Below are 13,417 nucleotides of genomic sequence, written 5' to 3'. Positions count from 1 at the left end.
ATAATGAAGGATGATTTTATATATGTACTGTAGATACAAAAATATGTTAAACTATTTCTATCCATATGTATTGATATATACATACATATATTACACAGGTTACAATGATAATTTATAACTTCTGTAACTATACAATTTACTAAATTATTAAAAACATCGATGGTTCATGCCTGGAATCCTGGTTACTCGGGAGGCTGAGATCTGATGAATATGGTTTAAAACATCCTGGGCAGGAAAGCCCATGAGCCTCTTATCTCCAAACAACCAACAGAAAATAAGAATTGGAACTGTGGCTCAAGGTAATAGAGTGGTAGCCTTGAGAGAAAAATTTCAGGCTACATCACCCAGGCTCTTAGTTCAAGAACTACAATCTACCCAAAAAAATCTATTTAATTTGCGCCTGTGTAAGTAGAGTATTTCCATCACCCAAATGCACACCCATGCCCATTTGCAAAGTAACTCTGTTTTGTCTGAAGTACCACTAAACATTATCACTAAAGTAGCATTGGAACATGGGTTCATTCTATCTCTCTAACGGATTTTTCTCCACTAAAATACTCAAGTGTTACAATTATTCCAATTATTTAAAATCATAGCTTTTTTCTTTAATACCCCTAAGATTACAGTTTGAATTCAGTGTCTTGTGTCCTCTAAATGGGTGTTCTAACCACTTTGTCATGTGCCCAGCCCTAAATTATCCTGATAATTTTTCAGATATAAACTGGCTTCCTACTTGTGTATGATCTTGGCCTCAGTCCACTTTATGTTATTCTTCCTGGAATTTAGAATAACAAGTACATGGTATTCTGTACAGTTTTTTCTGTCTAGTCTGGGCTTTAGCCACTGTTCTCACATCAGTGCACTCCCATGTAGTCAGGATTTTCATAAGCTTGTCATAGCTGATTTTTAAAAAATCTTTGCATTTCCTGCAGGTTCCTGAGTAATGAATTAATTTGTGTTTTCTTGTCTTGTTTTCTTTCATTTGAATGTATGTGTTGAGTTGTTCCTCACTTTTCCCTTTGTTTCTTTCCCTGATGTTCTTACCTAAAGGCTGAGAACCCAATTCTTCTTTCTCAAGATAGTCAGGGTGAACATTATTTATTCCAAAGCAATTTCAGTAACATTTAAACACCTTCATATCTATAAATGGTATACAAATGCTAAGCACTGAGAAGGGTATTTTTACTTTCACGGTAGTCTTTGTCATACACAGATCATGAAATATATAAAGATAATATAACTACAGATGCATGCCAGGAGGAGAAAAACCTATTATTAATTGTTTGACAGAGGCTTCCCTTCTAGTGAAAGAAATACATTGCTTGATGCAGGATTTCACAAAATCATATTGCTAGGAACAACCTAAGCAATCATCTAATACTATAGACTTGAGAGTGATGAATTGACTTCCTGAACAATTTACTTTTGGGTCAAATAAAAGCAGGCTTCCAAAAAGAGTGTAGATTTTAGAGAAACATGATGAATTTTATGTAAATATGTCCTTAGCTGATTTTGTTAATTTGTGAGCTAATACAGGGAAATAAAGTACAGCAAAGGTAAAAAAAATAAAGAACTTCACATTGAAATACTCATGTGTGTGTGTGTGTGTGTTCATGCGCATGTGAGTATGCAAACACACACGTGCATGTGCTCATGGATGCATTCATCATTCTTGAGGCTTGATAGTGCCTGGGAACTATTCCTCAGCTTCTGTGCCCAAGGATAGTGGTCTACCACCTCAGCCACTTCTTTGTTTTGTTTTTTTTCTAAGATAATCGCTTGTATTTTCATGATTGGACTGGCTTTGAACAGTGGTCATGAGATTTCAGACTCCTGAGTAGCTAGTTAAGCTTATTCAGCCTCTGAGTACCTAGTTAAAATTCTGCCTGTCCTCTATGATTCACTGCTCTTTTATTCATTTCCTGAGGTAATCACAACCCTAAGTCATATGTATATATATATATATATATTAATATATATATATATTAATATATATATATATATATATATATATATATTTGCTTTAAAAATACTGTTACTGCTTGGCACCAGGGGCTCCTATCTGTACTCTTAACTACTCAAGAGGCTTGAGAACAGAACCCAGGCCAAAAGTTTAGTAGAATTCCTTCTCAATCTATAGCTGGGTGCATAGGATCATTTCCACCATCCTTCACTATCTAGTTACTACGATTGGAAGGACTGTGGATCCAGGCCAGTCAAGGTAGCAGGCTGAACAAATTGGTGTTCATCTCGGATGCCATTGATGATGAGAAGGCTAAAAGGACAGATCAGGTCCATGTTCTTGTGGAAAGGAAACCCCTATCCTAAAATTAACCACTGATATGACGCCGGCCTAGCAAGAAAAATATACCCCAAGTTGAAACACCCACAATTTCCCACAACCAAAATAAGTATATACATGAACATTCAAAAACTTAGTACAATCTGTTCTTTGCTCTAATATCAGCTTCATCTGACTTTCATATGATGTGACAGAACAGTTTCTTCATTAATCTTATGATAATTTAAAAAGACCTAAAAAATTCTTTCTCACTTATTAAGTGCAAATTAATGGCAAATTGCATCATTTCTTACATGTATGACTACCACTATAAGTTCATCTTATGATTATTATTAATAGTAATATATTCTGATTTATTACTTTACTTTGTAACAGTTTTTAAACTTTTTGCTTTTCTGCTGAAGTTGAAGTATTTAAATAGTATCATCAAAGTATATTCCTTGGGTATTTAGGGCAGTTTTTTTTTTACAGATTTTAATCAATGGCTTCTAAGAATTCTTAATTGGTATATCATTTGGTTTATTTTTCATTTCAATTTAATTTTATTTTAATGGTAATGTACACAGGGGTTACAGTGACATAAATAAGGTAAAGTAATGAGTACATTGGATAGGGAAGGAACATTGTTATCTCTTCCATCGATTTTTTTGTACACTCAAAAGAAGAACTACTGATGCTTTTGCTGTTGATATTGATCCATGGGTACTTTTGCTTTCTTTGTTAATGCATTTTTATTATAAAATCGATATACAGAGGGTTTACACTTAATTAAGTCAACTAAAGAATACACTTCATTTTATTTTCTAAATTTCAAATTTTGGGCTTAAATAATTTCTTTTGTTTCTTTAGGGTAATTCATTTTTTTCAGAGTTGTAGGATTAGTTAATTTATTTTTTCATGATGTTACACATGTAAATTATTCAGACACATGTATTTTGCTTTTATAATATTTAGCATGTGACTATTTAAAAATTGTTTTCTTAATTTTTACATGGCTATTGATTTTAAATAAATTTATTTTCTTATAGTTATAAACATATTTGTCCAGGTAACAAATCCTTACTGTATTTTCAAGAAGCACATACTTTATTAAGAAAGGCTTCATTACTTGGCCACTTTTTGGAAATATTTTTACTTGAATTAAAAAAAAAAAAACGTTTGAGCTCGGCATTGTGATTTGTGGCATCAGTTTTCTAGCTATGGTGGGAAGTGTAAATAGGGTTTGTAATTTGAGAGATACTGAGAAACTCTGTGACCTTATTATAAAACTATTCAGAATGAAATGATTAGAGATATAGCCATCACTAGTGTTATATAGGGCACCTCGCTATCATATTCTAAATCTTGAGTTAAAACACCAGTAACATTAATCTTTTGTCAAAATAAAAGGACACGTTTCAAAATTTTTATTATTTAAGCTTATTTGCAAAGATTCTCATGTCTTTTCTTAATTTTCAATTTACTTAATCTATTAAAATCCAAGTATATTGTGATTATTTTATTTCTACTAAACTTTTAAATTGTACGAGCAATATTAAGATTTCATATATTAACATACTTTTACTATTTGTGATAATTTCCTGCGTTTAATATGATAATATCAATATTCCAAATGGGTGTATGTGGTGTGTATGTGTGTGTTTATGTGGTTTGTGTGTGTGTGTGCTTCATGTGTACTTTGTAATGTTTGGGAGATCACATCATTGCTTCACATATGCTAGGCCAGTATTTTACCACTGGGCAATACTGCCTAGTTATAATCGAAATAGTGTTTTAAATCATGACTTTGAAACTCTCATTCCTAGTATGTTTTTTCAAAATTATATATGATAAAATGTGATCCATATTCTATCCACGCTAGCAATTTTTATTGTTATTTAGAATATTCCCACTTTCAAGCCCCACGACCACAAAAAAAAAAAAAAAAAGAAAAGAATAGAATATTCCCACTGCCTTTCCACTTCCAAACTCTTTTGTTTTTTATTGATAAAGGTTTTATTTTGCTTCTTTTCTCTCTTCATTCTTTCTCCCTTTAGAGTTTAGCTATTCTTTCACTTATTTCTTTGGGAATTAATTATCATATTCCTATTAAATTTCCTTACATTGTAACAGGTATATACAATGCTTTATTTTCTATTTTATTTTTTTACCATTTTTCACTGACTTTTGGTCCAAACTATTAGATGGTTTAAAAAGAAACTTGACTCAGGACACTTTACTTTTCTCCTCTTCTCTGAAGTCTTTCTGTTTTTTGAAACACAATAGCAATGACATATAGCTCCTATGTGGTCCATCATTCTTTCACCCTCACTCTCCTCTGTTGTACAGCTCAAGTTGTTATCATTCAGATTTATTATGCTACAGCATTATCTAAATCTTAAGTCATTCCTAAATTTTATTTGTTTCCAGTATTCTCTAAAGACATTTCTCTATGTATAATATCTGGGGTCTTGTGTTTTTCCAAGGTACAAAATATGAGTGACTATCAAACATCTAGATATCTCTGTAGAATATTGGTCCACCTGCACAATAAACTCGTATGTAAATTCAAGAAATACAGGTCAGTCAGAACAATCTTGTAAAATGGTGTAGCTTCAGCCTTCATACTAGCTTTGAATCTTATTACCATGTTTAGTAGTGAAGATAAAATAGTTCTACTATACGAGCAGATACATAGAAGAATGTAACAGATTTGTCAAAATAAATTCTTACTTTTATGACAAATAGATTTTGAAAACTACCCTATGACTTTATGAAATAAAAATAAAATCTTAAATGGGTGTATTGACACTATTGTCTCTCGAGATTTAAAGAATGATCTTAGACTACTACCTCAATCCTTTTTTGTTTTGTTTTGTATTTTTGTCATTCATGGAGCTTCAACTCTGGGCTTAAGCGCTGTCTGTGTGCTCTTCCGCTCAATGTGAGTGCCCTACCGCTTGAGTCATAGCACCAGATCTGGTTTTCTAGAGGTTTATTGGATATAATATTCTCATGGACGTTTCTGCCCGGGATGGCTTTAAACTGTGATCCTCAGATCTCAGACTCCTCAGTAGCTAGGGTTACAGATATGAGCCTCAGGCACCCATCCTACTTCCATCCTTATACAAACATTTAAAATAAAAAACGATTATCAAACTAAATGTGAGGTGTGAAAACCTATAAAACATAAATGTAAAATTTCATGACATTGCATCAGTAAGGGTTTCTAAAAATTTGACATGGAAAGCATTAGTGGCTAAAAAATTGTAAGTATAAACTGAATTATATCAAGTGATAGCTTTTCATAATTCAAAGGATACTATAACCGAAGTGAAAACATATCCAACAGATACAGGGAACATATTTGTTAATGCTACAATGATAATGCTACAATATTTCTGAATCTTAGGTATTTTTATATCTTCTAATTCTATATAAATTTTTACACGAATAAGATATTTCTTTGAAGAACATATATAAATTAATAGTCAATAGGAGGAGGATATGAAATAAGTTCCTCTTTAGTTTCTAAGAAAAAAGACAAAGAAAACTCACTAGTATGACCCTAATATAAAAAGATGACACAAAATATAGTAATGCATTTGTGGAGAAAATGATAAACTCTACATAGGAGAATGATTTGTATAATACTGCGATCATTTTAGCAAGCAAGATTGCAAGTCCTCAAACGGCCAAAGAGAATTGTATATGATCCAGCCATTACACTTCTATGTATGTATTAAAGAGAAGTAAAAAACTTGTTTGGACAGGGAATGTAGTTCATTGACAGTGCACTTGAATAATATGTGTGAGACCCTGGAAATAATCCCCAAAAACAAATTTGAAAAGACACACTATAGAGGATGTATGCTGTAAGTGAATTTTATATCTATGTTAATGTCTGTTCTAAAATTTACAGCATTTCTATTCGAAGAAATGCAAGTTTGTGAAAATTAGGCTCGGAAAACCTATTATTGTACAATCTACTTCCAAAGCACTAAAATGTATACAATAAAAGGAGATTATATATTGATGTGAATTTATGTCAGCAAAAAAAGAAAATTATTGTTAAAAACACTTCACACAAATTGCAGAATACCTAAAAAGATGTTTTCAGTGTTGGCTAAAAATTCTTTGTAAACTACAGCGTTTAAAAAAAAGATGTGATTTCTGTGTATTTTGAGTTTGTTTGGTCGTTTTTTTTTGAGTTTATACAGAGATAACTCAATCAAAAAGTGTATGTGATACCTGTAACATCTAGGAATTATGCATCACTTATAAGTAATTGATAACCTTTTCTGGAAGAAATTTTTAGCAAATGACAGATGACCCAAATCTATGCATCTGCATTCTATGAAAGTCATATGTTACTTCCTCAATCCAATTGTATTCTCTACGTTGCTATGAAAAAATTATTCTTAAGGTAAGAGCCAATAGCAGTAAAAACAAACAAAATACATAATCATCTTAATTTATTTGTGAAAATAACAAATGAAATAAAACAATTCCACTTAAGAGACTCCAATATTAGTACCTATGAATATGTTCCTGAATACCAATATCCATTGAATTTTTGGATTTTAATTTCTACCAACATATAAAAACTAGAACAAGAAAACAAATATAGTCTTAGAGCAAACCAGCCTTGGGCTAATTTTTTTAATTGTTTTGACATTACTAAAGAATTGATACCCTGGGAATGGATGTGAAGGGTAAACAAAGGAGGAAGCTGCAATGCTTGATAAGAAATGTACTCATTATCTTGCCCATGTAATTTTAACCCCTCTGTACAGTATGTTCACAATAAAAATAAAATTTCAAAAAAAGTGAGGAAAAGAAAAAAAAAGGAAAAAAAGAAAAGAAAAGAAAAAAAATCAAAAGAATTGATACCATTAAGAAAATGATGTTTTCCTATGGAAATCAATTTAAAATGTTTATTACTTATTATAGCTCAAATAGCAAACAAGAGTATTTTTATACAATCATTACAAATATCATTTTATTACTATAGTAAAATAGAATAAAAGTCCAGTCCCAATATATTATCATTATTCTTAATTCCTAATCATTACCTAAATATCTTAAATTAAATAGTCTTGTCTTTAACATAAACGTATATATTCTATAGTTTTTACTTAACATTTTCCAGGATCATGTATTCATGTTTCTAAGAAATGTTCACAGCAGTTAAAAGGTGCTTTTCTTGAAATTAATGTGATATATATATTATTGTTGTTGTTTGCAAGGACTGGGCATTATCCCTAAGCCTTTCTATGCTCAAAGCCAGCATTCTACAACTTGAGGCACAGAGGTAACTCCTGTTTTTAGTGGTTAAATGGAGATAAGAATCTAACAAGTACTTTTTTGCGAGGGGGGGGGGTGTCCAGTCGTGGGGTCTGAACTCTGGCCTGGGCGCTGTCCCTCAGCTCTTCAGCTCAAGGCTAGAGCTCCACCACATGAGCCACAGCGCCACTTCCAGCTTTTTTTCTTTTTGCTTATGTGGTGCTGAGGAATCGAACCCAGGGCCTTATGCATGCAAGGCAAGCGCTCTACCACTAAGCCACCTTCCCAGGCCCCTAAAAAATACTTTCCTGTCTGGGCTAGTTTTGAACACAATTCTAAGATCTCATTACCCAGAATAGCTCAAATTATAGGCGTGAGTCACTGGCACTTGGTTTGATGTATTTTTTAAATTTTAATTATGTTTTAAGATTTTTGTTTCACTATAATGTACATCGTTCTACTCATAAATTCAGATATATGTATATATTTCTGATGACAAATAATCTCTAAAATGTATGTCTTTCTTCATATAATATATATCTATATATATCTATATATATATAGATATATATATATATTGCTGAAGACAGACTTCCCCTAAAACTTTTATGCTACTATTTTTGACCTTTTTCATTTCAAAGATATACAGTCTATTGTTCCAAAAGTTTCCTAGAATAAAATAACTAATATTTCAATAGAATGTAGAATCTATGACTTTCAAGGGAATTTTAGATATACACATGATATTGCAGTATGTTATTTGAAATAATTCTGTTTACACTCTTAAATATTTGTGTGTAGTGGTGGGGAGAGAGGAAGTTAATTCCTACTGGTTAGGAATTTGCAATACTTCCAAAATCTATTCCATAATTTGTTATAAGCACATAGTCAATCTACCTGTTATGGTTTAGTTTTTTTGTTTCTTTATTTGTGCAAATTTTTAATATGGATGCATGCACAGTGGCAACATTAAAAATATTAATCCAGATTTTGTGGATATTTATATTTCTCTTGGGAAAACTAATGAGCTCCCAGAAAATGTCCATAAGGAGCCTTTCAATTCTAATATCATGGTTTGTCTTAAAATGCTGTAAATTCTACACACTCTAATGTGAAAACAGGGTCATATTATGGAACTTTTTTCCTCAGAGAGTGAGCACTACCCTATTGCTTAACATGGACAATATACCTTCATACATAGACTGGGCATGTCAAAGAAGAAGTAGTAGTTGAACAATTTTCTTAGCAGTTTTTACAGATGAAATGGAAATAGAGCAACTATGAACTCAAAAGGAATGTGCAAAGAAGACAAGGGCACAAAGTAGAATGTGCCAAGAAATGCTGAAGTATATTTTCAAATAATGTGCTCAGGTGTGAGGGTGTGTTCAAAGTACAGATTCAGACAATGTACTTGGATATCTTGGGGGGGGGGGAATTGATTTAACCTCTTCTGGGATAAATGTACAAGAACAAACCCATAACTCTGACTCTAATCAGCCATATCATCATCACCTAGGAATATTTTCCAAATGCAAAGTGAGAAAAAAAGGGCTCATCACAGTTAGTATTCAGGTTGAAGCAATGGCAATCACATAACTTTTCTTATAAGTCTTCCATTAAAGTAGGAAAAAGCCAAGTAATTATTTTGCCTGTACCTAAATTAAATGGGATGTATTCAATTGGTCTCTCTTTAACTTGAAAGTTATAGATTATGTCTTTTTTACTCTATCTTGGGACAATGATCAGCTGTCAGTTATTTTCTTCTCGTCCCCTTCTTTTACCCTTCCACTTACATAATTATTATTAAAGAGACATACTTAAGCTTGCATTTCTAAATTATTCAAAATTATCTGAACTACTTTATACTTCTGGCAGCCTCCTATATCTTTCTCAAGGGAAATATTTTTGACACTACCATTTTTATCCTCTATGATATTGGATATCTTCCTGCCTAATTCAGTGCAAGATGTACATGAGACTCATCCAGATTTCTCAAAACTTGTACCACCATAAAATCTTATCTTACTTAGAAATCATGCTTTTAGAATGTCTGGGGAAGTGGCATCTCTCATTTTTGAGTGACCCTAAGTGATACTTACATGCAGTCATGTTTATACCAATATGCCACTCAGCAGATGAAAGAATTGACAAAATGTGGTTTATGGATGCACGGTGCAATTCTATACTTCAAATTCATATGGAACTGGAAAGTCTTGGAAAAATCCCACGAAATAAAATAAACAAGACACAAAGAAACAGATTCCGTGTTTTCCTCATTCGTAATAAGTAGGAAATGTCTAGGATAGTCCTAGCAGTTGAGCAGAATTGCTCAATAACTATGTATGTATGACCATATAAGATGATGATGAGCAAAATGTACTCCTGGATATGGGAACAGAGTTTTCTGTTTGTGGTTGTTGTTTTTAATGTACTATGTGATTTCTTTTTTCTTTTGTGTTTTCCCTTTGGTTTATCCCTGTTATATTTGATTTCAATATCCTGTGTATTGTATATACATTTATCTTAATTTGGCAAGGGAAGAGGAACAACAAAATGGCAAGACAAAGAACAAAGGGCAAACCAAATGCAATAGCAATACTCACAAAACAACATGTTGGAAATTTACATTACAACTTATGAGGGGTATTGGGCTGAAGGAAAACTGTGAGAAAAATGAGGGAGCCGGTAAAAAGTTACACATGTTATGTATTCACTACCTTATAATTACTGCAACCCCTTCTATATATCACCTTAACAATAAAATTAAATTAAAAATGAGCTATATAAAATATAATTTCACTGTATTGGTATAGTAAATATTATTCTATGTGTATTACCTTTCTAAGAAATGAACATTTTGGCTGCTAATTTGAATTAATTACCTCTTTATCAGAGGGTCATCAACTTGAATATTATCAAACTATATAATATTTTCAGAATATATTTGCAATTATTTTGAAAAAAACACATTGTCTCATACAAAAACAAAAATAGTTCAATTCTGTTGAAACTCCTAACTTTTAAAACGGAATAATTGTTAAGAGGGCAGAGTATATGTGTTCTTCAACATTCCTATGACTACTAACTACTCATTTTCAAATTCTGAACATGCCACACTAGAGACATTCAAAAAAGTACCTGTTTGCATTTTATTTAATTCTGCAGTAAGTGCAGTTTTCAATGGGGAGTTACATATTTAAATTCAACAGGAAAAATAGCCACAGTCTGGTAGAAGGTAAAACTATGAAGTATCTATATTAATTCCTCAAGAGTTCATCAAAGTAAGCCATTATTTCTTTTACCATCGATCCCAAGTTTTATGCCATAAAGTCATCCTAGCCCAACAATTTCCAACTTGTAATGTGCACCTTAAAATTCCTTAAATTTACAACATGACAAGCATATAACTATTGTGAAAAATACTACACTTCTGCTAATGTGATGCCCTTCGTATTGTGGAAAGAACACTACACTAAACTTTGGTGCATCATTTTCCACCCAGTGTTATCCTTGAGATCAGAACACTTGCAAATATTATTTATAGTTATATATTTTATCTATCATAGATATTCAGGAGATCTGAATGTCTGAATATTAAGATCTGAAGACTCTGGTTCAAATCCCACCCAGGAAGGACGGTTCCTTAGATTCTTACCTCCAATAAACTGCTCACGAAAAGCCTGACACAAGTGGCAGTGAGGTTCAAGTGGTAGAGCAGTAGCCTTGAGCAGAAACAGGGTCAGGGACAGTGCCCAGGCCTAGAAGTTAAGATGTCACAAAATTACTCTCTTCATAACATGTTACACCAAAGTCTCAAAAAGTTGCTCTTTTGGTAAATTTATAAATTAATAGCATCAATTTGTTGTCAACTTTATCTAGATTATTCACATTATCATGTTACTTATGAACTGTTGAAATTAACTCTTAACTAAGTTCTAATTATACCTTACTTGAAAGAATATTTTAGGCAAATGGAAAGCCAGAATCATTTGTGAATTTGTAAATTAAATCTTCTACTTAAAAACAATTTCATAGTAACCTATAGAATATTAAATTACAAACAAAAATATTTATTTTAAATCTAAATTCTTATTTAGCCAGGTCTACAAAGCCCTACAGTAAATGAACTTTCCTATTTCTCTGGGCTTAAGCTTTTGTAATCCTTCATCATTTGTTTGCAATCTAACAGAATGATAGTTTCTTTTTCAAATTCTTGGTTGGGAATCATGAGCTCTTTTGCATCTAGTAATGTTCTGTAATGAAGATATTTAAACACAACTGAGGATTATATATGAGTTGCATTTCAATAGGAAACTTGACTTCTCAAAATATATTGACAAAATTAGCCCAAACTTCCAACTGTGTATTCCTTTCTGGCTTATTTTTTTATTCCTTTCTTGGTTTATTTTATTGAGACAAAATTATACTACCTATTCCACTGAAAGTATCACTATGTCATTCCACTCTCTAATCACCTGTCTTAGTCTGAGTGCTAGAATTCCTGGCTTGTATCACATTGTCCTACAATAGTTTTTTGATTTATTTAATCTACATACAGACTAGCAATTCTGAACTTCTCCAATAATATTTTCCACTGGAGTGATGGCTCAGACTGTTTATGTACTATTTTCAAAGATGTTCTAACATTTGACACAGGATATGAACATTTTCAGATGCACCTGAAGGGGTCTCTGATTCATTCCTCCCTGGATCCAATCCCTTTATTAATGATGACTTGACTTTCTTACTATCTCTTTTCCCACCTATGTAATATTCTCAAGCTTTTGGGGGAAATTTCACTTGAGGACTTTCTAATATTAAAAATTATCACTTGATTTTATTTTTACTCAGGACATATTTTCTAACTTTTCTACAGAATCTGAGAGTTGTTCCATATGTGTGTTTGAACATATAAGTGCATCTGTGTGTATGTGAGTATTTGTATGTATATATGTATGCAAAAACTTCAAGCTCTTCTTCAGCAATCTTGCTCATAACTAGTATTCCATCACTTGACACATTATTCTAATGCTACTTTTGGCTGGTTAATTATAGTGTCTCAAAGACTGTTTTGCCCAAGCTAGATGCAAACTGAACTTCCCAGACTCCTTTACATTCTTAAGTTTTATTTCTCCAGGAGTATCAACTTTTGAACTACAATCATTTTTGTGAGTGTAAAATCTAAGCTGTTTTCCAGATTTTTTAACTCGAGTTCATATAAAGATAAATGAACATACACGTTACATATGCTGAGTATACACTGTTAGAAATGTGATCTTAAGCAGGGTTCAAGTGGTTCACACCTATAATCCTAGCTAATTAGGAGGCTGATATCTGAGTATTGCAGTTCAAATCCAGCATGAGTAGGAAAGTTTCTGAGGCATTTATCTCTAATTAACCACCAAAAAACTGGAAGTGGTGTGGGGCTCAAAGGTAGAGAAAAAGTTTTGAGCTGAAGAATAGAGGGACAGTGCCCAGGCCCAGAGTTCAGGCCCCACTACCATCAAAAAAAGAAAAAAAAGAAAAGAAAAAGAAATGTAACCTTAGCCACTAGTTCATTGCTAGTATAATTCCTGCTCTCTTGACATGGCCTTTTATCCAGTTAAATCCATGGTCTTATATATGAATTGCTTGGAACCAGAATTATTCTTCCATTCTACTTTTTACAAATTAGAATGATTAGCTATCATGATTTAGAGCTAGTAGAAGAAAGAGACTGGTCTCATCCTTCATGTTCCACTTAGTAGTAATGCTTTCTCTATGTCACTCCCATAGATCTACATACTGGCCTTGGCTTTATTATTTCAACGTTGTCTTATTTGCAGAGTCTTCTATATAGTATTGAAACAT

The sequence above is a fragment of the Dipodomys spectabilis genome, unplaced genomic scaffold (assembly GCF_019054845.1).
Source record: "Dipodomys spectabilis isolate Male_0828 unplaced genomic scaffold, ASM1905484v1 ptg000105l, whole genome shotgun sequence".
Lineage (NCBI taxonomy): Eukaryota > Metazoa > Chordata > Mammalia > Rodentia > Heteromyidae > Dipodomys > Dipodomys spectabilis.
Note: the sequence above shows the minus strand (reverse complement) of the source record.